The sequence below is a fragment of the Pan paniscus genome, chromosome 4 (genome assembly GCF_029289425.2).
Source record: "Pan paniscus chromosome 4, NHGRI_mPanPan1-v2.0_pri, whole genome shotgun sequence".
NCBI lineage: Eukaryota > Metazoa > Chordata > Mammalia > Primates > Hominidae > Pan > Pan paniscus.
Window position 1 is genome coordinate 167269578 of NC_073253.2, and position 25490 is coordinate 167295067.

Here is a 25490-nt window from a genome sequence, read left to right on the forward strand (position 1 = left end):
CTCTCCGTAAAATGGGCTAATATTACGTGGCTCTAGGATTTACTGTAAGGAACAGATGAGGTGGTACTTATAAAGACCTAGTCCTAGGCTGGGGGCAGTGGCTCACTCTTGTAATCCCAGCATATTGGGAAGATGAGGCAGGCAGATCACCTGAGGTCAGGAGTTCGAGACCAGCCTGGCCAAAATGGCAAAACCCCGTCTCCACTAAAAATACAAAAAGTAGCCAGGCGTGGTGGCGGGCGCCTGTAATCCCAGCTACTCGGGAGGCTGAGGCAGGAGAATCACTTGAACCCAGGAGGCGGAGGCTGCAGTGAGCGGAGATCGCACCACGGCATTCCAGTCTGGGTGACAGAGCAAGACTCTGTCTCCGAAAAAAAAAAACCGAAAAACCCAGTCCTAATACACCGTGGATATGTAACAAGGTCAGACACTTCCCGCTTCTCCAACAAGGTGCCAACACAGAGGAAAAGGTTGTAAACCTGGAGTCGAGTCCTGGTGTGCCACTTAATTGACTACGTGACCCTGGATAAGTCAATCTCCCTGAGCCTCCATTTCCCCATCTGTAAAATGGCCTAATCATCTCTTGCCTCCAACTTCATTGAGAAAGTTAAATGAGATTCCTTACATGAAAGAACAGCACGAAAGCCACACAGTTAATATGTGTTTGTTAAATCTCTACCAAATGAAATCACCAGTAAGTTTCATGCTTAGGTCACGTCACTTAGGATTCCTACAAAAATATGCCTTCCTCTCAGTCTGATTCCTAGGGAAAACAAAACAAAACAAAGAAATGCCTTCCCAGAACTACAATTTCTTTATGTATTTATTTATTTTTGAGAACTAAAATTTATGGACATGCCATCAGCTGTTTTTTTTTTTTTTGACAGAGTCTCACTCTGTCGCCCAGGCTGGAGTGCAGTGGCGCCATCTCGGCTCACTGCAAGCTCCGCCTCCCGGGTTCACGCCATTCTCCTGCCTCAGCCTCCCGAGTAGCTGGGACTACAGGCGCCCGCCACCACGCCCGGCTCATTTTTTGTATTTTTTGGTAGAGGCGGGGTTTCACCGTGTTAGCCAGGATGGTCTCGATCTCCTGACCTCGCGATCCGCCCGCCTCGGCCTCCCAAAGTGCTGGGATTACAGGCGTGAGCCACCGCGCCCGGCCTGTCATCGGCTATTCTTAAGAGTCAGTTTGAGAAGTGACCAAACCCAGGCAGTTCCTGCATCTTTCAGTGAAACTGTCCCTTACACAACACTCTTACACGACGTCCCTGTGCCCTCTCCAGAGGTCAGCACTAGGAAAGCTCGTGCACTCTGACAACCTGGCTGGCTTCCTCTTCTTTAGCTCAAGAGCTCCACAACCCCTTGAGCTTCCCTTTTACTTATTTACTTTTTTGCCTTGGCTGCTGGGAAGCTCTGGGTTAAGTTCCTCAGCTTTGGTTTGACTCCCAGGCCTTACTTGCTTTTTTTTAGTATCTGGCTCTTGACATTTTTACCTTCAGCTTATCAGTGGCAGGAGGGCTACAGGGGACTGGTATTATAAACTTATCAGGGCTTTTTGCAGAAATACATGGGGTTTAATTAATAAAACAATAGTCTCAACAGTAACAGATAAAATAATAGTTGAATGTATCTCCCAAAAGGCATGTGTTGGAAACTTAATCCCCAATGTAACAGTGTTGGGAGGTGGGACCAACAGTAATGGGAGGTGTTTAGACCATGAGGGCTCCACCCTCATGAATGAATTAGTGCTGATTATAAAAGGGCTAGAGGCTGTGAGTTCAGTTGCTGGCTCTCTCCTGCATGCCCTCTTGCTCTTTCCACCTTCCATGATGGCAAGAAGGCCCTCGCCAGATGCAGGGCCCTCAACCTTGGACTTCCCAGCCTCCAGAGCCATGAGCTAGATAAATTTCTATTGTTTACAAATTACCCAGTGTCAGGTATTCTGTTATAGCAGCATAAAATGCACTGAGACGATGGTAATAAATATGAATAAAATAATAATCTCAATGCTTTAGGAAATTACTACATATGCATGCTTAGAAAAAAGACTGGAAGCACAAAACCCATAGGAGGATTACAGGTAGTTTGTACTTTTATGTATTAGATTCAATAAATATGTGTTATCAAATTGTATATTAGAAATAAACATGACTTTTAAATTTTTAATTTTTTAAATTTTTTTAATTCAACCTAGGGGCTTTAGTTTTTTTTAATGGAAAGAACTGGCCTAGAATAACCTACTGCTACAGATACAGCTATTCTTCTGATTGAGATGGGGAATCCGTGCCCACCCATGATGAAGGTCCCAGTGGTCCAGTCCCCTGCTTCCTGGATAAAGGGAGGCTCCTCAGGATCGGAAAGCTAAAGGCCTCTAAGCCCTCATCAAGTCCAAAGTGAAACTGCTCCAGTGCTAAAAGGACGGATTCCCTGAACCTGTCAAGGGCATAAGCAGCCTATATTTGCAGGTGGCTCACGGTTTTCCTAGGACCTGAAGAACTGAGATTTGTGGTCAGTTTAATGCATTGATCATTATAAACTGAGTGTCTACCAGGGGCCCTACTTTGCTAGGCAACAGTAGGGGCCACAAAAGTAGTATGTGATCAACAAACACTATCTGAGCTCCTAGTGCGTGGCAAGCCTGGGGACTGAGGACCCAGGGAGAATCAAACAGGTCCCTGCCCCAAGATCACCAGCTGAGGGAGATGTAGAAATGAGTGGCGCAGGCACACGGTGACTGTGTAACCCAGAAGCCTGTGGACACGGTCATTAACCTGCCTTAGAGCTATCCCAGAGGGAGCAGATATCCAGGCTGAGTTTTGAAGGGTGAATTTACCACGTGGGGAAGGGTAAAGGCATTCCTGGCAGAACACAGAAGCAGAGGTGGGGCAGCAGGGAAAAGCGTGGAAGCGGGTAAGGGCGGAGCATTCCATGGGGTTCCAAAGGATGGGAATCCAGCAGGCTGGAGGTCAATTAGAACTAGAACTTGAACATCTCAAAGTATGAACCTAATCTGGAGAGCTGTGTATGCGTGTGTGTGTGTGTGTGTGTGTCTGGGGAGATACACCAAAGGGTTTAAGCAAGGGGTGTTGTAGACAGGCTTTTGCTTTGGAAAGATCCCTCTAGATGCATTATTAAGGAAAAAACAGTGGGTTGGGGACAAACAGCGAAGAGGCCATTTCATGAGTCCTGATGTCCTGGGCACCATGGCTACCTCCCCCTCCACATACAGCATGTCTTCCTTCCCCTTTGTGAAATAGCCATGAGAACTGGGTAGGACCTACTCATCCCCTGCAAGGGAGGGGTAGAAGCAGGGTGCTAAGCCAGTCAGGAAAATTTTCTGCCTCTTGCCCTGACTCAGGGCTGGTGTCATCAGAGCTAAGCTGGTGAGTTGTGCTTGATGGTGTGGAATGCCATGTCGTCTCACTCTGGAGCTAATTAGGAAGCACACAACTCTGATGGTTGCAGGAAATCATGTTGCAACCACGAGAGAAGTGGGTGTGAAGACAAAGCTAATACACAGAGGAAGACAGAGAGAATCACAGGAAAACGGAGAACAAGCCTGCTCCCTACTGACTTTTTAGGCAGAATATGCAAACGAATTAATTTCTGCAGCTGTTTAGTAGGTTAGTTTAAGGTTTGCTGTCACTTGTTACCAAAAGTACCTGATCCCACACTTGGCAGGAGATGATGAGTAACCACACTCTCCAGGTGGCAGACTCCAGGTTGTACCAGCTGAAAATGCTACACCAACGGCTCTCCAACTTGAACGTTCAGCAGAGTGCTTGTTAAAACAGATCACTGGGTCCCACTCCAGAGCTTCTGATTCAGTGGGTCTGAAGCAAGGTCCAAGAATCTGGTTTCCAACAAGTGCTCAGATGCTGCTGCTGTTGCTGGACCCCTGGTCACACTTTGAGAACTACTGCTCAATGGGAATTTATAAGAGCAAGAGGCCTGGACCCCGGGACCACATCTCTCCTCCCCTTAACAAAAGGCACTGTAAGATGTTGGTAGAGAAACTTGGGGGCAAACTGGCAGAAGTACTGCCTCTTTTATGCTCCTTGTTATCCTAAATTTCATCACCAGTGTTCCTTTTTCTCTTGCCTCAAACCAAAGAGTGAGGGGCTTTGGTAGGATGTATGATCATCATCAGCCTTTGCCAAGAGATGGTTTGAGAAGCCCTGAGTATTCACACAGAAGCTTTGGGGATCTTCATTATTAAAGACAGTACTGCAGTCTGTTTCAATGAGTGTTTTTTAAAAAAATATTTCCATATCCTCCCATCTTTAAATAAAAATTTTGAGGACCTCTAAATATGTGTCAAAGGGTATATGGGGGTTAGTAAAAGAACAGATGGAAAAAAATGACACCAAAAGCACAAGCAACCAAAGAAAAAATAGATACACTGAACTTCATAAACATTAAACATATTTGTGCATCAAAGGACAGTATCAAGAAAGTAAAGGCTGGATGCAATAGTTCACGCTCTCAGCATTCTGGGAGGCTGAGGTGGGAGGATCACTTGAGCCCAGGAGTTTGAGACCAGCCTAGGCAACATAGGGAGACCTCATCTTTACAAAAAAAAAAAAAGGAAAAAAATTTTAATTAGCGGGGCATGGTGGCACACACCTGTGGTCCCAGATACTTGGGGGGCTGAGGTGGAAGGATCGTTTGAGCTTGGGAGGTCGAGAATGCAGTGTGCAATGATTGTGACACTGCATGCCAGCCTGGGAGAAAGAACAAGACTCTATCTCAAAAAAAAAGAAAAAGTAACCCACAAATGGAAAATATTTGCAAATCATATATCTGATAAAGGACTAATATCCAGAATACATAAAGAACTCATAGCACTCAACAATAAAAGAGCAAATAACCCAATCTTAAAATAGGCAAAAGATTTGAATAGATGTTTTTCCAAAGAAGATGTACAAATGGCCACTAAGCATATGAAAAGATGCTCAACATTACTAGTCATTAGGGAAACACTAATCAAAACCAAAATGAGATACCACTTCACACATGCTAGAATGCTCAGAATTAAAAACATGAACAAGCCCGGGCACAGTGGCTCACGTCTGTAATCCCAGCACTTTGGGAGGCTGAGGTGTGTGGATCACCTGGGGTCAGGAGTTCGAGACAGCCTGGCCAACATAGTGAAACCCTGTCTCTAATAAAAATACAAAAATTAGCCAGGTGTGGTGGCGCACACCTGTAGTCCCAGTTACTTAGGAGGCTGAGACAAAAGAATCATTTGAACCCAGGAGGCGGAGGTTGCAGTGAGCCAAGATCAGGTCACTGCACTCCAGCCTGGGAGACAGAGTGAGACTCCATCTCAAAAAACAAAAGATAAACAACAGTAAGTGTTGGCAGGAATATGGAGAAATCAGAACCTTCATACACTGATGGTGGTAATGTAAAATGTGGAGTCCAGGCACTTTGGGAGAGTCCGGCAGTTCCTCAATATGTTAAACGTAGCATTACCATTGATCCAAATGGCAATTCCCTCCTACATATAGATCCAAAAGAATTTTTAAAATATGTTCATTAGATAAACAGACTAAAATAAAAACTCAAATTATGGCCAGGCACGGTGGCTCATGCCTGTAATCCCAGCACTTTGGGAGGCCGAGGAGGGTGGATCACCTGAGGTCAAGCATTCGAGCCCAGCCTGGCCAACATAGAGAAACCCTGTCTCTACTAAAAATACAAAAATTTACCAGGCTTGGTGGCGCACGCCTGTAATCCCAGCTACTTGGGTGGCTGAGGTATGAGAATCACTTGAACCCAGGAGGCGGAGGTTGCAGTGAGCCGAGATCACACCACTGCACTCCAGCCTAGGCAACAGAGTGAGACTCTGTCTCAAAATAAATAAATAAATAAGCAAAAGAAAGAAAAAGAAAAAGAAAAAAACCCTCAAATTACTACAATCAGAAATGAAAGAGGGGACACATTACTACTGATTTGACAGAAAGGACTATCAGAGAGTACTATGAACAACTGTATGACAACAAATTGGATAAACTAGATGAAATAGAAAAATTCCTAGAAACACAACCTGGCAAGCCTGAATCATGAAGAAATAGAAGACCTGAATAGATGTAACTTCTAAGGAGACTGAACAGTAATTTAAAACCTCCAAACAGGCTGGGCACGGTGGCTCATGCCTGTCATCCCAGCACTTTGGAGGCTGAGGCGGGTGGATCACATGAGGTCAGGAGTTCAAGACCAGCCTGGCCAACATGGTGAAACCCCATCTCTATTAAAAATACAAAAACTTAGCTGGGCTTGGTGGCAGGCACCTGTAGTCCCAGCTACTCGGGAGGCTGAGGCAGGAGAATGGCGTGAACCCAGGAGGCGGAGCTTGCAGTGAGCCGAGATCGCGCCACTGCACTCCAGCCTGGGTGACAGAGCAAGACTCCGTCTCAAAACAAATAAATAAATAAATAAAGTAAAGAAGTGAAAGAATAGCTATTCCAATAGGCAGAGCATGGCATTCCAAAAAATAAGAGGAGGAACGTGCCCACCTAGGTACAATGCTTGCTTATATATAACAAAAATCATGGAGGAGATGTACTCTACTACAAGGGTTTGTGATAAAGGATTGCTAATCTTTGTGTAACTACTGTCTTTCACAAGAGCCTTTATTATTTTTTTTTATACTTTAAGTTCTGGGATACACGTGCAGAACATGCAGGTTTGTTACATAGGTATACACGTGCCATGATGGTTTGCTGCACCCATCGACCCATCATCTACATTAAATATTTCTCCTAATGCTATCCCTCCCCTAGCCCCCCACCCCCCAACAGGCCCCGGTGTGTGATGTTCCCCTCCCAGTGTCCACGTGTTCTCACTGTTCATATATTATTATCTTTTAAGTGAGACTTATTTTAAACCTAGGAATGTTTTTGTTCTTAAGGTATAAGGACATCAGGACAGTTCCTGGGTCTGTTATATCCTGGGTCTGTTTCTGTTCCCTTAACTATAAACGTCTTAGGGCTAAGAATACCTAACCTCTTGAGAATGTGGCCCAGCAGGTCTCAGCCTCATTTTACCCAGCCCCTATTCAAGATGAAGTCACTCTGGTTTGAATGCCTCTGACATACTGATGCAAAGATACTCAACAAAATACTTGCAAATCATATTCAAATATTAAAAGAGAGATTACACCATGACCAAGTGGGATTTATTCCTGGAATGTAAGGATGGCTCAACATACAAAAATCTATCAATGTAATATACCACATTAACACAATGAAAGGAGATAAAAAACCACATGATCATCTCAATTAAAGCAGAAAAAGCATTTGGCACAGTTAAACACCACTTCATGAGAAATACTCAACAAACAAAACAGAAGAAAACAACCTCAACATATATAAAGGTCATATATTAAAAGGCCATATATTGGGCCAGGCGCAGTGGCTCACGCCTGTAATCTCAGCACTTTGGGAGGCCGAGGTGGGCAGATCACAAGGTCAGGAGATCGAGACCATCCTGGCTAACACGGTGAAATCCCATCTCTACTAAAAATACAAAAAAAAAAATTAGCCGGGCGTGGTGGCGGGCGCCTGTAGTCCCAGCTACTCGGGAGGCTGAGGCAGGAGAATGGCATGAACCTGGAGGCGGAGCTTGCAGTGAGCCAAGATCACGCCACTGCACTCCAGCCTGGGCAACAGAGCAAGACTCTGTCTCAAAAAAAAAAAAAAAAGCCATATATTAAAGGCCACATATTAAAAATGCACAGTTAACATCACACTTAATGGTGAAAGACTGAAAGCTTTTCCTCCAAGATCACGAACAAGGCAAAAATGCCCACACTCACCACTCCTATACAACATAGCACTGGGAGTCGTAGCCAGTGCACTTAGGCAACAAAATGAAATAAAAGACATCTAAATTGGAAAAGAGAAATAAAATTATTATTATTTTTTTTTATTGAGATGGAGTCTCACTCTGTCACCCAGGCTGGAGTGCAGTGGCACAATCTTGGCTCACTGCAACTTCCACCTCCCGGGTTCAGCCATTCTCCTGCTTCAGCCTCCCGAGTAGCTGGAATTACAGGCATGTGCCACCACGCCTGGCTAATTTTTTTGTATTTTTAGTAGAGAGGGGGTTTCACCATATTGGCCAGGCTGGTCTTGAATTCTTGACCTTGTGATCCGCCCACCTTGGCCTCCCAAAGTGCTGGGATTACAGGCGTGAGCCACTGCGCCCAGCCAATAAAATTATTTCTGTTGGTATACAACATAATCTTATATGTATAAAATGCTAAAAATTATGCAAGAAAGTTAGAATTAATAAACACATTTAGTTGCAGGTATAAGATAAGCACACAAAAATCAACTGTGTTTCTACATACTAACAATGAATAAGCAAAAAATTCAATTTACGACAGCATCAAAAAAATAAATATACTTAGGAATGTTTATATAGTATTCCTAAAAACTTAAGAAGAAATAAACTTTAAAAGGAGGCAAAAGTCCTGTGCACTGAAAACTATAAATTGTTGCAAAAAAAAATTAAAGACTGGCCGGGCGCAGTGGCTCACACCTGTAATCCCAGCACTTTGGGAGGCCAAGGTGGGCGGGTCACGAGGTCAGGAGAGCGAGACCATCCTGGCTAACACAGTGAAACCCCATCTCTACTAAAAAAATACCAAAAATCAGCCAGACGTGGTGGCAGGTGCCTGTAGTCCCAGCTACTCGGGAGGCTGAGGCAGGAGAATGGTGTGAACTCGGGAGGCGGAGCTTGCAGTGAGCTGAGATCACACCACTGCACTCCAGCCTGGGCGACAGAGCAAGACTCCGTCTCAAAATAAAATAAAAAATAAAAATTAAAGATGACACATATAAATGGAAGACATCCCAGGTTTATGGACCGGAAGACTTAATATTGTTAAGATGTCAATACTACCCAACATGATCTACAGATTCAGTGTAATCCCTGTCAAATCCTGATGGCATCTTTTACAGAAATAGAAAAATCTATCCTAAAATATTATGGAATCTCAAGGGACCCTAAATAGCCAAAACAATTTTGAAAAAGAAAAACAAAGGTGAAGGTCGCACACTTCCAGATTTCAAAATGTACTACAATGCTGCAGTAACCAATACGGTGTGGTACTGGCATAAAGACAGACATATCGATCAAGAGAACAGAATAGAGTCCAGAAATAAGGCTGGGCATGGTGGCTCACACTTGTAATCTCAGCACCTTGGGAGGTGAGAGGACTGCTTGAGTCCAGGAATTCAAGACCAGCCTGGGCAATGTAGTGAGACCCCATCTCTGGAAAAAAAAAAAAAAAAGAAAAGAGAGAGGGAGTCCAGAAATAAAACCTTCACATATATAATCAAATGGGTTTTGGTAAGGATGCCAACAAGACCAATCAGTAAGGAAGGAACAGTGTTTTTGATAAATGGAGCTGGGAAAACTGGATATACATGAAAGAGAGAGAAGCTGGAGCCCTACCTTACACCATATACAAAAACCAACTCAAAATGAATTAAAAAGTGAAGTGTTAAACTTAAAAACTTAAACTTAAGTTAAACTTAAAAAAGGAGGCAAAAGACCTGTGCACTGAAAACTACAAATTGTTGCCAAAAGAAATTAAAGATGACACATATAAATGTGTCATAAAACTCCTAGAAGAAATCATAGGGGAAAAGCTTCCTAACATCGATCTTGGCAATGATTTCATGGATATTACACCAAAAGCACAGCCAAAAAAAAAACCCCAAAAATAAACAAGTGGGATACATCAAACTAAAAAGTTCTGCACAGCAAAGGAGACAATCAGTAGAATGAAAAGGCAGCCTACAAAATGGAGAGAAATATTTGCAAACCATATATTTAACATGGGGTTAATCTCCAAAATATATAAGGAACTCCTGCAACTCGATTGCAAAAAAAAAACCCTAATATCCCAATTAAAAAATGAATGAAGGACTTGGACACCTCTTCAAAGACGACAAACAAATGTCCAACAGGTAAATAAAAAGATGCTCAACATCACTAATCATCACGGAAAGGCAAATCAAAACCACAGTGAGCTATGTATCATCTTACACCTGAAAAAATGACTATCATCAAGAAGACAAAAGATGACACGTGTTGATGAGGATGTGGAGAAGGGAGCACTTGCACACTGTTGGTGGGTATACAAAACGGTGCAGCTGCTATAGAAAACAGTATGGAAGTTTCTCAAAGATTAAAAACAGAACTACTTGGCCAGGTGTGGTGGTGCATGCCTGTAATCCCGTCACTTTGGGAGGCCGAGGCAGGTGGATCACCTGGGGTCAGGAGTTTGAGACCAGCCTGGCCAACATGGCAAAACCTCGTCTCTACTAAAAATACAAAAATTAGCCTGGTGTGGTGGCACACGCCTGTAATCCCAGCTACTCAGGAGGCTGAGGCAGGAGAATCGCTTGAATCCGGGAGGCGGAGGTTGCAGTGAGCCAAGATTGTGCCACTGCACTCCAGCCTGGGCAACTGAGCAAGACTCTGTCTCAAAAATAAATAAATAAATAATAAAAATAAAAATAGAACTACTATATGATCCAGCAATCCCACTTCTGGGTATTTGTCCAAAAGCATTAAAAGCAGGATCCTGAAGAGATACCTGCACCCCCATGTTCATCGCAGCACTATTCATAAAAGCCGAGATGTAGAAACAACCTAAATGTCCACTGACAGATGAATGGATAAAGAAAATGTAGTATGTACACACAATGGATCCCTATTCTGCCTTAAGAAGGAAATTCCGCAAAGTGAGACAATATGGATGAACCCTGAGGACATTATGCTACATGGAATAAGCCAGTCACGGAAAGGCAAGTACTGCAGATTCCACTTAAGTGAGGAATCTGGTAAAACAGTCAAAATCCTAGAATCAAGAGTGGAATGGTGGCTGCCACGGGCTGATGGTAGAGGAAATGGGGAGTTACTCATTACTGGGCATAAAGTTTCAGTTAAACCAGATGAATAAGCTCTGGAGATCTGTTGGACAACGCTATAGCTATGGTCTGTACCAATGTGCTGTACACGTTACAATGTGTTTAAAGGGTAGTCTCATGCTAAGTGTTCTTATCACAAGAAAATACAATTTAGGGCCAGGTGCGGTGGCTCATGCCTGTAATCCCAGCACTTTGGGAGGCCGAGGCGAGAAGATTGCTTGAGCTCAGGAGTTCGAGACCAGCCTGGGCAACAAAGTGAGACCTCGTATCTACAAAAAATACAAAAAAAATTAGCCAGGCATAGTGGTGCGTGCCTGTGGTCCCAGCTACTCAGGAGGCTGACGTGGGAGGATGGCTTGTGCCCAGGAATCAGAGGTTGCAGTGAGCCGATTGTGCCACTACATACACTCCAGCCTGTGTGTCAGAGCCAGACCCTGTCTCAAAAAAAAAAATAAATAAAAATTTAAATGAGAGAAAAATAAGGTGGTCCTGCATGGGCTTAGATACAGGTAATACACTCTGGTAAGGGAGGTGCCTGCTCTATCTGGGCCCTCTTGTCAGAGGTGTGGTCTCTGCACCCAGGAACTCCTTGTTTCCCTGGCAACCTCAGCCTATATGCGCTCTCAGAGGGTGTCTGATGGGGGATGTCACAGCAGCCTGTAATTGCCGGCTTTCTTCTCTGGCCGAGGGCCAAAGGAAACTGGACACCTGTGTTCCATGACCCCCATCAGTTTAGATCGAGCAGCTGTCGTGGTGCCGTGTAAGGGTTGGGGCCTTGCTACGGGATCCTGGCAGGCCGCAACACCTCTAAGGTAACTCGTCCATTCATTCATAAATTTATCAGGCACCTGCCCTGTACCAGGCATTGTTTTAGCCACTGGGAATACAGCAGTGAAAAAACAGTTTCCATCTCCTGGGAGTTCACATTCAGGAGGCCAATCTATGGGTCTGGATGGTTATCTCCACCTGCCAGGCGGGGATAAATGAGACAGCACACGTCACACACCCAGCATTAGACCTGCACACCTCAATTTAAGTAATTATTTGCCTTCTTGGCCCAGTGTCCACTTAGAGTTGCCGTGGGACTGATTACTACACAAATGTCTTTAGAGCTGTGCAAATTAGGAATCAGCTCAATATTGCTTAGGACTGACAGAGCTAGGATTTTAAAATCTCTCTTCTCCACCAGACCAACCCTCTGGGAATAAACATTGACACCAAAGTGCTGTGCCAAGCTGATTTCCACCCTTCTAAGTAATGCGCACAAAGAAAATCCGACGTGTGCAGGTGTTCTACGGTTTTACATCATGTCCTCAAAATCCCCACAAGGCAGGCAGTTAGCAGTTTAACCTGGGCCAGCCTCGGTATCCCTATCTACGACACCTAATGCAATTTGAGAGCTTACTCTGCCGGGCCGTATGCTAAGTGCTTTCCATGGATTATCTCACACTCACTATTTGAGGTAGGTATCCTAAAAAATGCCTGGACCTCATAAGATTTATTGTGAGGATTAAGTAGGATAATGTATGTCAGAACAAAAGACATTGCCTGGTACACAGTAAGTCAATGCTTGATAAATGTTATCGAGTATTACCAGCACTAGGTATTATTGTATTCCCATTTTACATATGGGGAAACTGAGGCTCAGGAAGATTAAGGTCACAGATAAGTGGCAGAGATCTAAGCACCCCATCCCTCCTCATGCCTTAAGGAGGAAGCCACAAACGGGCTGGGTCACAGCCCCTGGGTGGGTGGGGGGAAAGGCCCCTCTGCTTCTTTGCTCCAGCCCTCTCTGGGCCCTACTGGTCAGCACACACATACCAAGTGAGCTTGCTCACCAGAGATAAGGAAGCCAGGATGTCCCAGCCCAGATAAGGGTGAGCCTGGACCACCCACAGGGTTTAGACATTAACTTTTACAGCGTATAGGCAGTAGGACCAGCAGGAATTGGGTTAGCACTGTCACAGCCCCAGCTGTCCTCAAGACAAAACCGAGTGCTAGGTGCAGGGGTTCACGAGTTCAGGAGTTTGAGACCAGCCTGGGCAACAAGGCCAAACCCTGTCTCTAGTAAAAATACAAAAGTCAGCCAGGTGTGGTGGCACATGTCTATAATCCCAGCTACTCGGGAGGCAGAGGCAGGAGAATAGCTTGAACCGGGAGGCAGAGGCTGCAGTGAGCCGAGATCGTGCCACTGCACTCCAGGCTAAGCAACACAGCAAGACACTGTCTCAAAAAAAAAAAAAAAGAAAGAAAGAAAAAAGAAAGAAAGAAAATTAAGGCACTTTGACTCCAGAGGTGAGGCATCAACACACAGTGACCACACCGTGCTCTGGGCCTGGATCCCCTCACCTCCCTGGGCTTTCCTGAGGCCAAGAGCATGTCCTGGGTACACAAAGGTGCTCAATAAATAAATGTTAGCAAAACTCCTAGAACTCAAATTAAATAAGCCACAGCCAGGAGATGTGGACATGGTCCTGGGTCTGCCACCGTCCTTCTGCGGGGCTGTCCTGACCTCTTTCCTGCTCTGAGCCTCCGCTGTTTTCCCATCTGGAAAATGAAGCTCTCAACAGCGATAAGGTCATTTGCAACATGGACTATGTAGGTTCAAAGTGACCGAAGTCACTTTATCCTTGAAGAAGCAGTTTACATCTAAAAAAATTCCCTTCATACGATCCAATATCAAAGCCCAGGACCTAGTACATCATCGTAAGTGTTTGTTGAATAAATGAATGAATAAACATGAATGAAAAAATTCAGTAGCCTTAACATGCCCAGAAATCAGGGGCAGAACAGCCAAAAGATGGCTAACAGAGATGACAGCCAGATTGTGCAAACGAAGCAGGACAAAGGCAAGCCAGTCCCTCCCTCTACTGCCAACCAAGACAGAAGAGATGATGGCTGCCATTACTGAGCTGCTAGTGCATACATGGCATGGTGCTAAGTGTTTGATAAGCATTCCTTCACTTAATTTCATGAGCAATACACATATTCCTGTTTTACAGATGGGGAAACTGAGGTTTGGTGGGGAAGGGGCTTCCCCAAAGCCACTCAGCTAGTAAGTGACAGAACCAGAGTATAGACCAAGGTCAGTCTGACTCCAAGACACACAGACAGCCTAGCTGTGTAGCCACGGGCAAGCTGCTTTCCCTCTCTAGGCTTGTTTCTTCCTGCGGAAGCAGAGGTAGGCATGACCATCAGCCCCCCAGGCCTCCCTGCACTGAGAGATGCTGTCAGTGGGGCGGTGCTGGGAACCTCCTTAGCCTCTCCAATACAGCACAGAAGACAGAAGTTATCCAACCAAGGCCTGTGCCTGAGAAGCAAGTCCCTGGAGGCAGACACCAAAAAACGCAACAGTCAACACAGAAATGTCCTCAGCATATCAGCAGCCAGCTGCTGTGGGTGGAGTCCCAGAATCTCCCCATCTCTGAGCTCCAGGCCAAACAATGCTGCCATTGACTAGGCAGCCTACACCCCCAGGCCTCCCAGGAACGCTGGGCCAGGCGTGTTCCTCCACCCCCAGCCTCACCCACCACATTCGAAGGAAGCCTGGGGAAGGAATTAGGACTGCCCTTGAGCAGGGTGAACTGAGTTCACCCATGGGCAAGGGCATCTGGAACAGAGGGAGTGACCTTGAGGTTCCTAAGCGTGTACGTGCCATGGGGCCGGGTGGAGGGAGTCCTGCCGAGGCAAAGGGGAGGGAACATCTAAGGGATGACTTAGATACCCCCCACCCCCTTTTACAGATGAGGAGACTCAGGTGGTTGCACACCTAACTACGCGTGTCCAAGTCCCAAGGCACCTCAGGATGGAACCGAGGCGACTCAATTTCAGGGGGCCTAACTCCCTCGGGTACTATCTGGCCCACAGGTCGCAAGCACTGGCTCTGGGGTCAAAGTCCCCTGAGCTTGAGTCCATCCCATCTTCCAGAAATGCCAAGATCAGGGCTAAGATCAGACTCTGTGCAGATGCTAACCGGACTTCAGCCCTAGCGGAGAGACAAAGGCAGTTCTGTGTCTGCAGGGACATTTTTCATCCATTTGACCGTCTGTCTCTCTGGCCACTGTTCTCTAAAGCCAGCTCTGCTAAGGACAGTGCTGGACACAAAGGGGAAGGAGCCAGGCCCATGCCCCTGCCCTGAGGGAAGTGACCCCCAGGGAGGAGGTCAGGAGATGGACTCACAAATCCCAGGACAAGGGTAAGAAGGGACAGGGAAAAGCACACCAGCTGTTGGAAGGCGGCACATTCAACTCAAATTGCTAAAGGTTTTGTAACCTTTGAGTTGGTCCTTGAGGGACAGGTAGGACTCAAACCAAGAGAAGGGGGGCAGTGTGGGGCAGTGGCCACTGCAGGCAGAGCACGTGCTGGCCCGCTCAGAGCCTGCTCAGAAAGCCAGGGAAGAACCACTTCCCTAAGGGCAACCCCCAGCCTTCCCGGATTCATTATTCAAGGGACATATGTCTCCAAAGAACCAAAGCTCCCACGTGAACCAAGGTGAGCACTGGGTTTCCACTCTGGAACCAGACACACCTGGGTCCCAATTATGGCCGGACACTAACAGAATGACCTTGGGACAAGTAACTTCGGAGATCCCAGCCTCAGTATGCTCATCTGTAAAGTGGGGGTGATGGTAGAGGCTGCCTCCCTGGTTGTGATCACATGGGATCACACAGGGAAAGCCTGTAGCTCAGAACCTGGTGTCCAGTGAGTACAGCACAGCCATTAGTAGCATGTTCATGCTGTGTCCGTGCTGTGTCCATGCTGGAAACCGAAATCACCATCCATAGAGACAGCCCTGCACCAGCGCCTGCCCCGTGCAAGGCTGGAGAAACAACAGGTGTCCTGGGCAAGCTCACACCTCCCACAGGACAGTAAAACACTGCGCACACACACACACTGTGTGGCGTCCATCTGCTGTCCACAGCACACGTCACCAACTCACGTCACCAACTCACATACTATACGCCTTACTTTTATTGTCTGTTGTCTGCCTCCCCCTCCTCCCTGCCCCCTGTAGAATGTAAATTTCCAGAGGGCAGGCCTTCGTGTCTGTGCCCCAGCACCTAAACTGCCGGGCCCACAGCCGGTGCTCCCCGGGGAAGCATGTGTTGGTGAATGAATGAATGACTGAGTGAATCATTGCTACTCTGTCTACCCGAGGGAGGTGGGAGGCCAATCACATGAGATCATGCATGTGGAATGCCAGACACAGGTAGGTGTTATCATGACGGGGACAGAGGCCACGACAGCTGCAACTGCTAAAGGTTCCACCAGAGACAACCCACTCCCGAGGCCAGGAAGAAGGAAGCAGCTCAAGAAACACAAGGAAAACAGAACACAGCCCCACAGCCCCCTGCACCTCCTTTGTCTCCACACTCCTTCCCACAGCACTGGAATCATCTGCTCCTATCTCATAATACCAGGAAGGAGCATGAATCCAGAGCGGTCACCTGGCCGGGGTAGGACAAACCAGGGAGCATGTACCTATGTAGAGGGGCAGCCACACCCAGCCTGGCGCACAGAGCCTGCGAGGGAATAGGGCCCGTGGGGCCAAGTCAGATGTCTGGATTCTTATATGAAAGGTGTGGATATATAAAGGGCCACACCAATTCAAATAGTACAAAAAGCTTGCTGTTGAGGAATAACTTTCAAACCTTGTTTTTCCTCTGTTCTCACACCACAATCATCAACACAGAAGACATCTGTGACCAAATGTGGGGGTTTTCCCCACACACACGCAGTGGACACCAGCTGTGTGTATTCCGATTCAATTCCGACACTATCTACCGGGAGACAGCGTCAGATCTCACAGGCTGAGGGCTCAGGCCCCGAGACTGCGCCCTCCACCCCACATACCAGTTGCACGTCGAGGCCTCTGGACCTTCTGAGATACTGGCTTCCAGTTGGGGTACCCACGACCCCTGCTTTGAATTTGGTTAATTTGCTGGAACTGACTCACAGAACTCATGGAAACATTTACTTATGTTTACTGATTCATTATAGAAGATATTACAAAAGATACAGATGAAGGGATGTGTATGGTGAGGCTGGGGGAAGGGGCATAGGGCTTCCATGCCCTCCCTGGGTACACCACCCTCCAGGAAGCTCCACCTGGTCAGCTGTCCAGAGGTTCCCTGAACCCTATCCTCTTGGGATTTTATGAAGACATCATTACACAGGCATGACTGACAACCGTGTACAGAGACGTGACTGGAAAAAAAAGTGCACAGTCTAAACCCAGCGAGGCCTGCTGCTCAGGTTTTCTTTCTTTGTGTTTTTTTTTTTTTTTTTTTTTGAGACAGATTCTTGCTCTGTCTTCCAGGCTGGAGGGCAGTGGCACAATCTCGGCTCACTGCAACCTCTGCCTCCCGGGTTCACGCCATTCTCCTGCCTCAGTCTCCCGAATAGCTGGGACCACAGGCACATGTCACCATGCCCAGCTAATCTTTTTGTATTTTCAGTAGAGATGGGGTTTCACCATATTGGCCAGGGTGGTCTCGAACTTCTGACCTCGTGATCTGCCCGCCTCGGCCTCCCAAAGTGCTGGGATTACAGGCATGAGCCACTGTGCCCAGCCTCAGACTTTTCTTGGCCTCTCTGTGTGGTATTCCTTCCTATAAGACCCCTCTGGAATCAGTCTCTTGACCCACAATCAGATTAGAGTCCTGCCTTAGGCAGGTGACAGGAGGACAGGAGAAGGTCAGAGAGAGAGACTCTGTTTCCTGGGGCCTGCTCCTGAGGCCTAACTCACCCAACATGATAACAAAACATTGTAATAAGGGCTATGGGAGTTATGAGCCAGGAATTGCGGATGAAAACCAATATACATGTGATCGTATCACACCTGCCATCTGCGTAGCCTGTGGGCGTGGTTCACACATCTGTTGGCTGATGTGGACTATGAGCAACACGCCTGTCCTGCTAGTTAAGATGCCTGGCTTGGAGTCACACCATGAAAGCCACAAGCAGGTCTGGGACCCTCCTACACTGCTACTGTCTGCCAGCTGGGTTTCCAACCCTGGACACACTGTGGTGGTCAGCACTATCATCCCCGACGTCCAGATGAGGAGCCTGGAGCTCAGAAGCACGAAGAGGCGTGTCCGGGGTCACACAGCAGGACAGGGTGCAGGCAGATTCCAATCCCACTCTGTGCATGATCAACTGAAGGAATGAGGGTGTGAGGGACAGGGTGGGGGGCGGAGGGAAGCAGGGCTGGGAGGTGCCCGGAGAGTACTAATGCAGGGGAAGGACAAGGTCAGATGGTGCACTGACCTGACAGGAAGGGCTACATGGACATGCTTGGTGACATGGTGGGCGAATCCTGGAATGACAATCACCCTTGCTCCTCTGCACGTGAGATAGACAGCCCAGGCCGGCTATTCCAACGGCGGGATCCCAGCAAAGCCCTCAGTTATCCACCTGCTGCTTCACAGCTCCATCTGCTCTGGGCCACCAACCGCACCCAGAGGGTCATTGCCCAAGGGAGCAGCTGGACAGGTCCCCCGGCACAGGCCTCCTCACCACCAAGCCCTGCCAAAAAACATTCTGCCGGACGATGGCTCCTCAAGTGGAAGGGTGGGGGTCACAGATTGCATCCTTTGAACTGTTCCCAGTGATGCCCAGAGCCTGGCACCCACAGAGGGGCATTCCAGGGGGCAGGAGAGAAGTCTTTGGAGCTAGGCAGACCTGGGCTGGAGCCTGGCTCTGACATGTGGGACGAGCCTCTCCACTCCACCGTTCTAACCCTTGGTCTTCACATCTGTAAAATGGGGGTGACAACATCTCAATCCCGAGCCAGGCGTGGTGGCTCACGCCTATAATCCCAGCACTTTGGGAGGCGGAGGCAGGCAAATCGCTTGAGTCCAGTAGTTGGAGACCAGCCCTGTCTCTACAAAAAATACAAAAATTGTCTGGGTGTGGTGGCACATGCTTGTAATCCCAGCTACTTGGGAGGCTAAGGAGGGAGGATTGCTTGAGCCTGGGAGGCAGAGGTTGCAGTGAGCTGAGATCATGCCACTCCACTCCAGCCTGGGTGACAGAGCAATACAAAAGCAAACAAACAAAACTCAATCCCACAGAACTGTGAGGATTTGGTGAGATAGTCAGGAAACAGCCCACCCGGCACAGGCCTAGCACAGAAAACATTCCTGACGAGGCCAACTATCCACATCATCATGTTGCTGCCTCCTTCCTTTTGTTACCACCCCCTGCCTCCTGATTCACCCTTTAGGCCAAGGAGCTGCCAGCCTTCTCCCCCACTTTCCCTCCCTGAGCCTTAGGGTGTCTGTCCCCTCTGTAAAATGGGCATGCCGATACAGTAATAATACACCCACCTCCAGGGCTGCAGAGCCTGTGCAGACTTTAAAGTGCTTTACAAAGTGCTCGTGTCTGTGTGTGTGTGTGTGTGTGTGTGTCCCAACAACCGGGTGCCCCAAAGACCCAATCCAGAGAGAGGGCAGGGGTTGGTGAGTGCCAGGGAGCCCGAGGAAGACCAGGTCCCCACAGCAAATGGAAAGGGTTCTGGCACCCAAAACTGCCAAAAAGGGCTGCCCCAGGCCAGGTGACCACAGATCCAGACTTCAGAACTGCAGAGATACAAGGGCCAGGATAAAATGGGCAGACTCCGTTGAAAGACCTCCTTGGGCCGGGCACGGTGGCTCACGCCTGTAATCCCAACACTTTGGGAGGCCGAGGCGGGTGGATCACCTGAGGTCAGAAGTTCAAGACCAGCCTGGTCAACATGGTGAAACCTCGTCTCTACTAAATATACAAAAAATTAGCTGGGTGTGGTAGCAGACACCTGTAATCCCAGCTACTCGGGAGGCTGAGGCAGGAGAATCGCTTGAACCCAGGAGGCAGAGGTTGCAGGGAGCCGAGATCGCGCCATTGCAGTCCAGCCTGGGCAACAAGAGCAAAACTTGGTCTCAAAAAAAAAAAAAGAAAAAAAAAAAAGAAAGAAAGACCTCCTTGGGATCCTCCCTTCCAAGCACCTAGAGTTATGGATTAGGAAACAGAGGCCCAGGAAAGGATGCTTATCTCAGGTCACACAGCTAGTTGGTCCCAGGCAGAACTCAGGTCTCCTAGGCTGGGCATGGTGGCTCACGCCTGTAATCCCAGCACTTTGGGAGGCTGAGGAGGGTGGATCACCTGAGGTCAAGAGTTCAAGAACAGCCTGGCCAACATGGCGAAACCCCGTCTCTACTAAAAATACAAAAATTAGCCGGGTGTGGTGGTGCATGCCTGTAATCCCAGCTAGTCGGGAAGCTGAGGCAGAAGAATCACTTGAACCTGGGAGGCAGAGGTTGCAGTGAGCCAAGATCACGCCACTGAACTCCAGCCTGGGCAACAAGAGCGAAACAACACCTCAAAAAAAAAAAAAAAAAGAAAGAGATAAGAACTCAGGTCTCCTGACTCCAGCCCCAGATCCCTTCTGCCACACTGAGCAACTTTCTAAAGTACACAGCACTGTCAGCTACTTCCGGGTGTCACATTCTCTTTACAGTTTTGGCTGTTTTGAGGTCAGATATGCAATCTCTGTCAATGACCAAGGGCTGGCCTCTGAGCCCAGGACGACAAGCCACAGAAACCCTGGCCAGCAACGTGTGGTCATATGGGGACACATGTGGACAGCAGGCTCATCCCATCCATGCCCTGCTCTTGATCCTGGGACCAGTACTTCCTCTTTACAGAATGCTCAGTTTGAGGCAAGAAGCCACACTGAGAAAGGCCCACAGTCACTCCTTCAGGGAGGGTAACCACGGCGCCAGCCAACTTCCTCATCAGGAAGTCTTAGGGAGCGTTCTTGGGCTGGGCCACCCCAAAGGGACTTTGGCTGCTCGTGACAGACCCCTGCCCCACCAAGGGCAGGCACGTCCTGTCTCCTTTCATCTCTCCAATACATATCTACCATGGACAGATTTCACACCAGGCCCCGTGCCGGGGACCAAAGAGAACAGAAAGTGAAGGAGAGGCACGATGAAGGTGACAGCTGATACTTACTGAAGTTTCTGTGTGCCCAGCCCTGTTATAGACCTTTTCTATTTGTAAACAACTATTAGCTCAATTATTCCTACAGGCACTACTGTGAAGATCCCCATTTTACAGTTGAGAAAACTGAGGCACAAGGACAGAAGGAAATAGCTCTGGTCTCACAGTAAGTGGCAGGCAGGAGACGGATTGCGAACCTGCAGGCTTCAGAGGCCGACCTTTGCGTTTTTCTTTTTTTTCTTTTTCTTTTTTTTTTTTAATTGAGTCAGAGTCTCACTCTTGTCACCCAGGCTGGAGTGCAATGGCACAATCTTTGGCTCATTGCAACCTCCACCTCCCGGGTTCAAGTAATTCTCCTGCCTCACCCTCCTGAGTAGCTGGGATTACAGGCACACGCCACCACGCCCGGCTAACTTTTGTATTTTTAGTAGAGACGGGGTTTCACCATATTGGCCAGGCTGGTCTCAAACGCCTGATTCGTGATCCACCCACCTCGGCCTCCCAAAGTGCTGAGATTACAGGCGTGAGCCACCGCGCCCGGCCCACTTCCCAATTTTATATCCATCCTGATCACTGCTGGAGTTACGTGTTCATGCGCTGTTAGTTGTCTCCCACATGTAGACTGGAGGCTCCATGAGGATGAGGACTGTTTCCCTCTTGCTCACTGATGAATCCCCAGCCCCCACCATGGGGCCTTCCACTTAGTAGCTGCTCAGCAGCATGTGCCGCAGACAGTCTAGCCTCGGTTCACGTTACTCTGCCGCTCTCCCTCCACCACGCGCCAGCCGCAACACCTTCTGTGGGGTCCTCTGCAGACTCCTGCCTCAGGGCCTGTGCACTTCTGATTCCCTCTACCTGGCACTTTCTGCCCCCACACATTTGGAGGTCTGCCTCCATCTGGTCTTTTGGCTCTCAGCTAAAATGTCACCTCATGAGAGAGGCTTTCTCTGTCCATCGTGTTTACAGCACCTGCTCCTGACCCTACCCAGGAATGCCTACTGCATTTCCCCACTGATTTTTCTTCCACTCACTTGTCACTTGCCCAAGTCCTCTCATCTACTTCTTCACTGGCTTTCATACCGTCTGTTTCTGCCACTAGACTTTGAGCTCCGTGAGGCCAGAGGCCTTCCCAACTCTGTTAATGACATCGAGTTGGTAGCTTGAAACTGATCAGGTGGAGATATGTGCATTCAGAAATGGGCCAAATGCCAGACACCAGAGCTTTTCTTCCCAAAGAACTCACTCTTGCTCCTGTAATACATGTTGGAAAAGAGACCCCCCGGCCATTGAAAGATTTGCCCAGAGACCAAAATCTGGCTCAGGGCTGGGGGTGGAGGATGGGGGTAGCTATTAGCAGAGGACATTCACGAGGTCAGCCCGGGCCTTCTTGCAGTCACTCATTTTGGGCCCTGGGAGTCATCTAGAGCTTCACTGTCTATGCCGTCCAATATGGGAGACACTAACACACATGCTACTGAGCGTTCGAAATGTGGCGAGGGTAGAGACCTAAATGTATTATTCCATTCTCTTCTAATTCATTTAAATTTGAAAACTGAGACTTGGTTCAGTTACTGGGAAACGTTTAAGAATGTTGGAACAACTTGGGTGTGTGAATCTACCTTTCTCAACAGTAAATTTTATGACATCTAAACACAGATCAAGGACTTCTGATGAAAATTTAGCTCCCAAATTGAGATGTGCTAAAAGTGTAAAATACACACTGGACTTGAAGACTTAGAATGAAAAAAAGTAAAATAGCTCAATAACTCTTTCAACGGATCACATGTCAAAATGATCATATTTTTATACACTGGGTTAAATAAATTATATTACTGAAACTAATTTCATCTGTTTCTTTTTGCTCTTTTGGATGTGGCTGTTAGAAATGTAAAATTATACATATAGGCCAGGTGCAGTGACTCATGCCTGTAATCCCAGCACTTTGGGAGGCCAAGGCAGGCAGATCACCTGAGGTCGGGAGTTCGAGACCAGCCTGACCAACATGGAGAAACCCCATCTCTACTAAAAATACAAAATTAGCCAGGGGTAGTGGTGCATGCCTGTAATCCCAGCTACTCAGGAGGCTGAGGCAAGAGAATCTCTTGAACACAGGAGATAGAGGTTGTGGTGAGCTGAAATCGCGCCATTGCACTCCAGCCTGGGCAACAGGAGCAAAACTCCATCTCAAAAAAAGAAAGAAAGAAAGAAAGAAAGAAAGAAAGAAAGAAAGAAAGAAAGAAAGAAAGAAAGAAAGAAAGGTAAAATGATGCATGTGGCTCACATTATAGTTCTACTGGTCTAGAGCATTTTGGCTTGTTTTTCTCCAACTTGCACCATTTGATATTCAAAAGCAGAAGTAGTAATAAGGAAGCACAGACGGATTTTGCCATGATTACAAATTCTGAACAAAAATGAGCTAATCTTGTCAAATTGCACATGGGGTGGTGTGGTGAATGACCTCCACCCCACTCGGGGGAAAGTCTGTCCCTGTCTGCCATGGCTATAGAAGGGACCTAAGACACTTGGGGAACAGCCAGTTTCTCATCCCAAAGTCCCTGAGAGCAGACCCCAGGTCCAGAACTGGTTTTGTCAAAGATATCCACATGGAAAAGTGGGCTCCTAAAGCCACAGAGGCCCAGGCCTGGTCACAAGACGCGCCTGAGAACCATCACACAGAAGGAGATATCAAAGGTTTGGTGCATCCTTCAACCTGTATCTCTGGACTTCTCCCTTCTACACTTTTGCCCATTTGCTGGTCCCTCTACTTTGACTGTTCTTCCTTCTCTTATCTCCCCAGAGGACTCCTATGCATCCTGCAAGACCCCGTTCAAATGTCCCTTCCTCTGAAGCCTCCCCTGACGAGATGATGTTCCACATCACATCCTTGGGCTTCTGGCCTAGTCTATTCTTACCACTTCTCAAACTGCCTCCATGTTTTTCTCTTGTCCTCTCAAACCTGACTTCTTTCTGTAACACAGAATATGCCTCTCCCCTGCAAAAAAGTACCACTGGGTCTCCATTACCTAAAACGGTGATTCTCAAGCTTAAACGAGCATCAGAGTCACTTAGATTGCTGGGCCCTACCTTAAAACGCCAATTGCTGGGCCTCACCTCAAAGTTACTGACTCAATGGGCCTCAGGAGGGGCCTGATAACCTGCATGTCTAACAAAGATCCAGGGTGTGCTGATCCAAGGGTTGTACTTTGAGAACCACTGCAGTAAAAGATGGAGGGATAAGTCTTCACCTTGGCATGCAGGGCCTTCTACAACATGGCCCCCAGTTACTTTACCACCCTCATCTTTCACCACATGCTGCCCTGGCCCTAGACTAGCCATCTCCCAAACAGGCTGTACCTTTCATGCCTCCACACCGCTGCCCACGCTGTCTCTCCTGCCTGCCATCCTTTCCCCCTCTTTATCTACCCAGCTCCAGGGCCACCTTCCTTGATCTCATAGTGTCTAAAAGGCAAATCGGAGGAGCTGGTGCCTTCTACAAAATAACAAATGTAGGCTGTCAGGGCAGCTACAATAGAGGAGGGAAAGAAATGGTCTTGGCCACAGCAGTGGGCCTGAAGGAGAAAGCACCAGCCTAAAGTGACAATTTAGGGACAGAAAAGTCTAGCATATTTATTTAAACAACAGCATGACAGTCGCAGTCTAGTTACAAACTGTGTTTGGCTCTACCTGGTTTTCCAGCTCTGCCACTTGCTAGCTGTGTGGCCTGGGGAGCAGCTCACATAGCTTTTTTGTTTCTCATTTTCTTTTGTAAGATGGGATAAAGCAACAACCTCACAGAATGAAGATTAAACCACATAATGCAAGTGAAACTCACAGCAAAAGGCCGAGCACACAGTAAACTCTCAATAAATGCTAGCTACTATGAGTAGTATCTTTGGACCTGGGAAAGTTATGAACTTGGTACCCAGCCACAATCAATAACGGGAATAGAAACATAATAGCTATTTTTCTTAATGGGTACATAGTCAGCAGGCCAACAAATGCTGTATGCACAGAGAGGAAGATGAATGGACAGAAAGTGGGTGGCTGGGTGGGTCAATGGGAGATCTCCTTTGGTTAATATCAAAAGTGGCTCTGTGAGGCCAGTTTGGCAATAGACATTTAAGAATCTTAAAAATTCTCGCTGGGCACAGTGCCTCACGCCTGTAATCCCAGCATTTTGGGCAGCCGAGGCAGGTGGATCTCCTGAGGTCAGGAGTTCAAGAAGAGCCTGACCAAGACGGTGAAACCCCGTCTCTACTAAAAATATAAAAATCAGCCGGGCGTGGTGGCATGCACCTGTAATCCCAGCTGCTTAGGAGGCTGAGGCAGGAGAATTGCTTGAACCTAGGAGGCGGAGGTTGCAGTCAGCCGAGATTGCGCCACTGCACTCCAGCCTGGAAAACAGAGTGAGACTCCATCTCAAAAAAAAAAAAAAAAAATTCTCATAAAAAAGCTCTCAGAGGACACAAAAAAAATCCAAAGATGTCCATCACAGAGTTGTTTATAAGAGCAAAATAAAAATAAAAATAAAGAAAAGAAAGAAAGAAAAGGAAA

General features: G+C 47.4%; 1 protein-coding gene across 1 annotated transcript in view; it reads right to left on the reverse strand.

Annotated features, from left to right (window-relative positions):
- The window catches only part of STK10 (serine/threonine kinase 10), a 143233-nt gene that overhangs the window by 85052 nt on the left and 32691 nt on the right, over positions 1-25490 (reverse strand). The gene's annotated exons all lie outside the window — the stretch shown is intronic.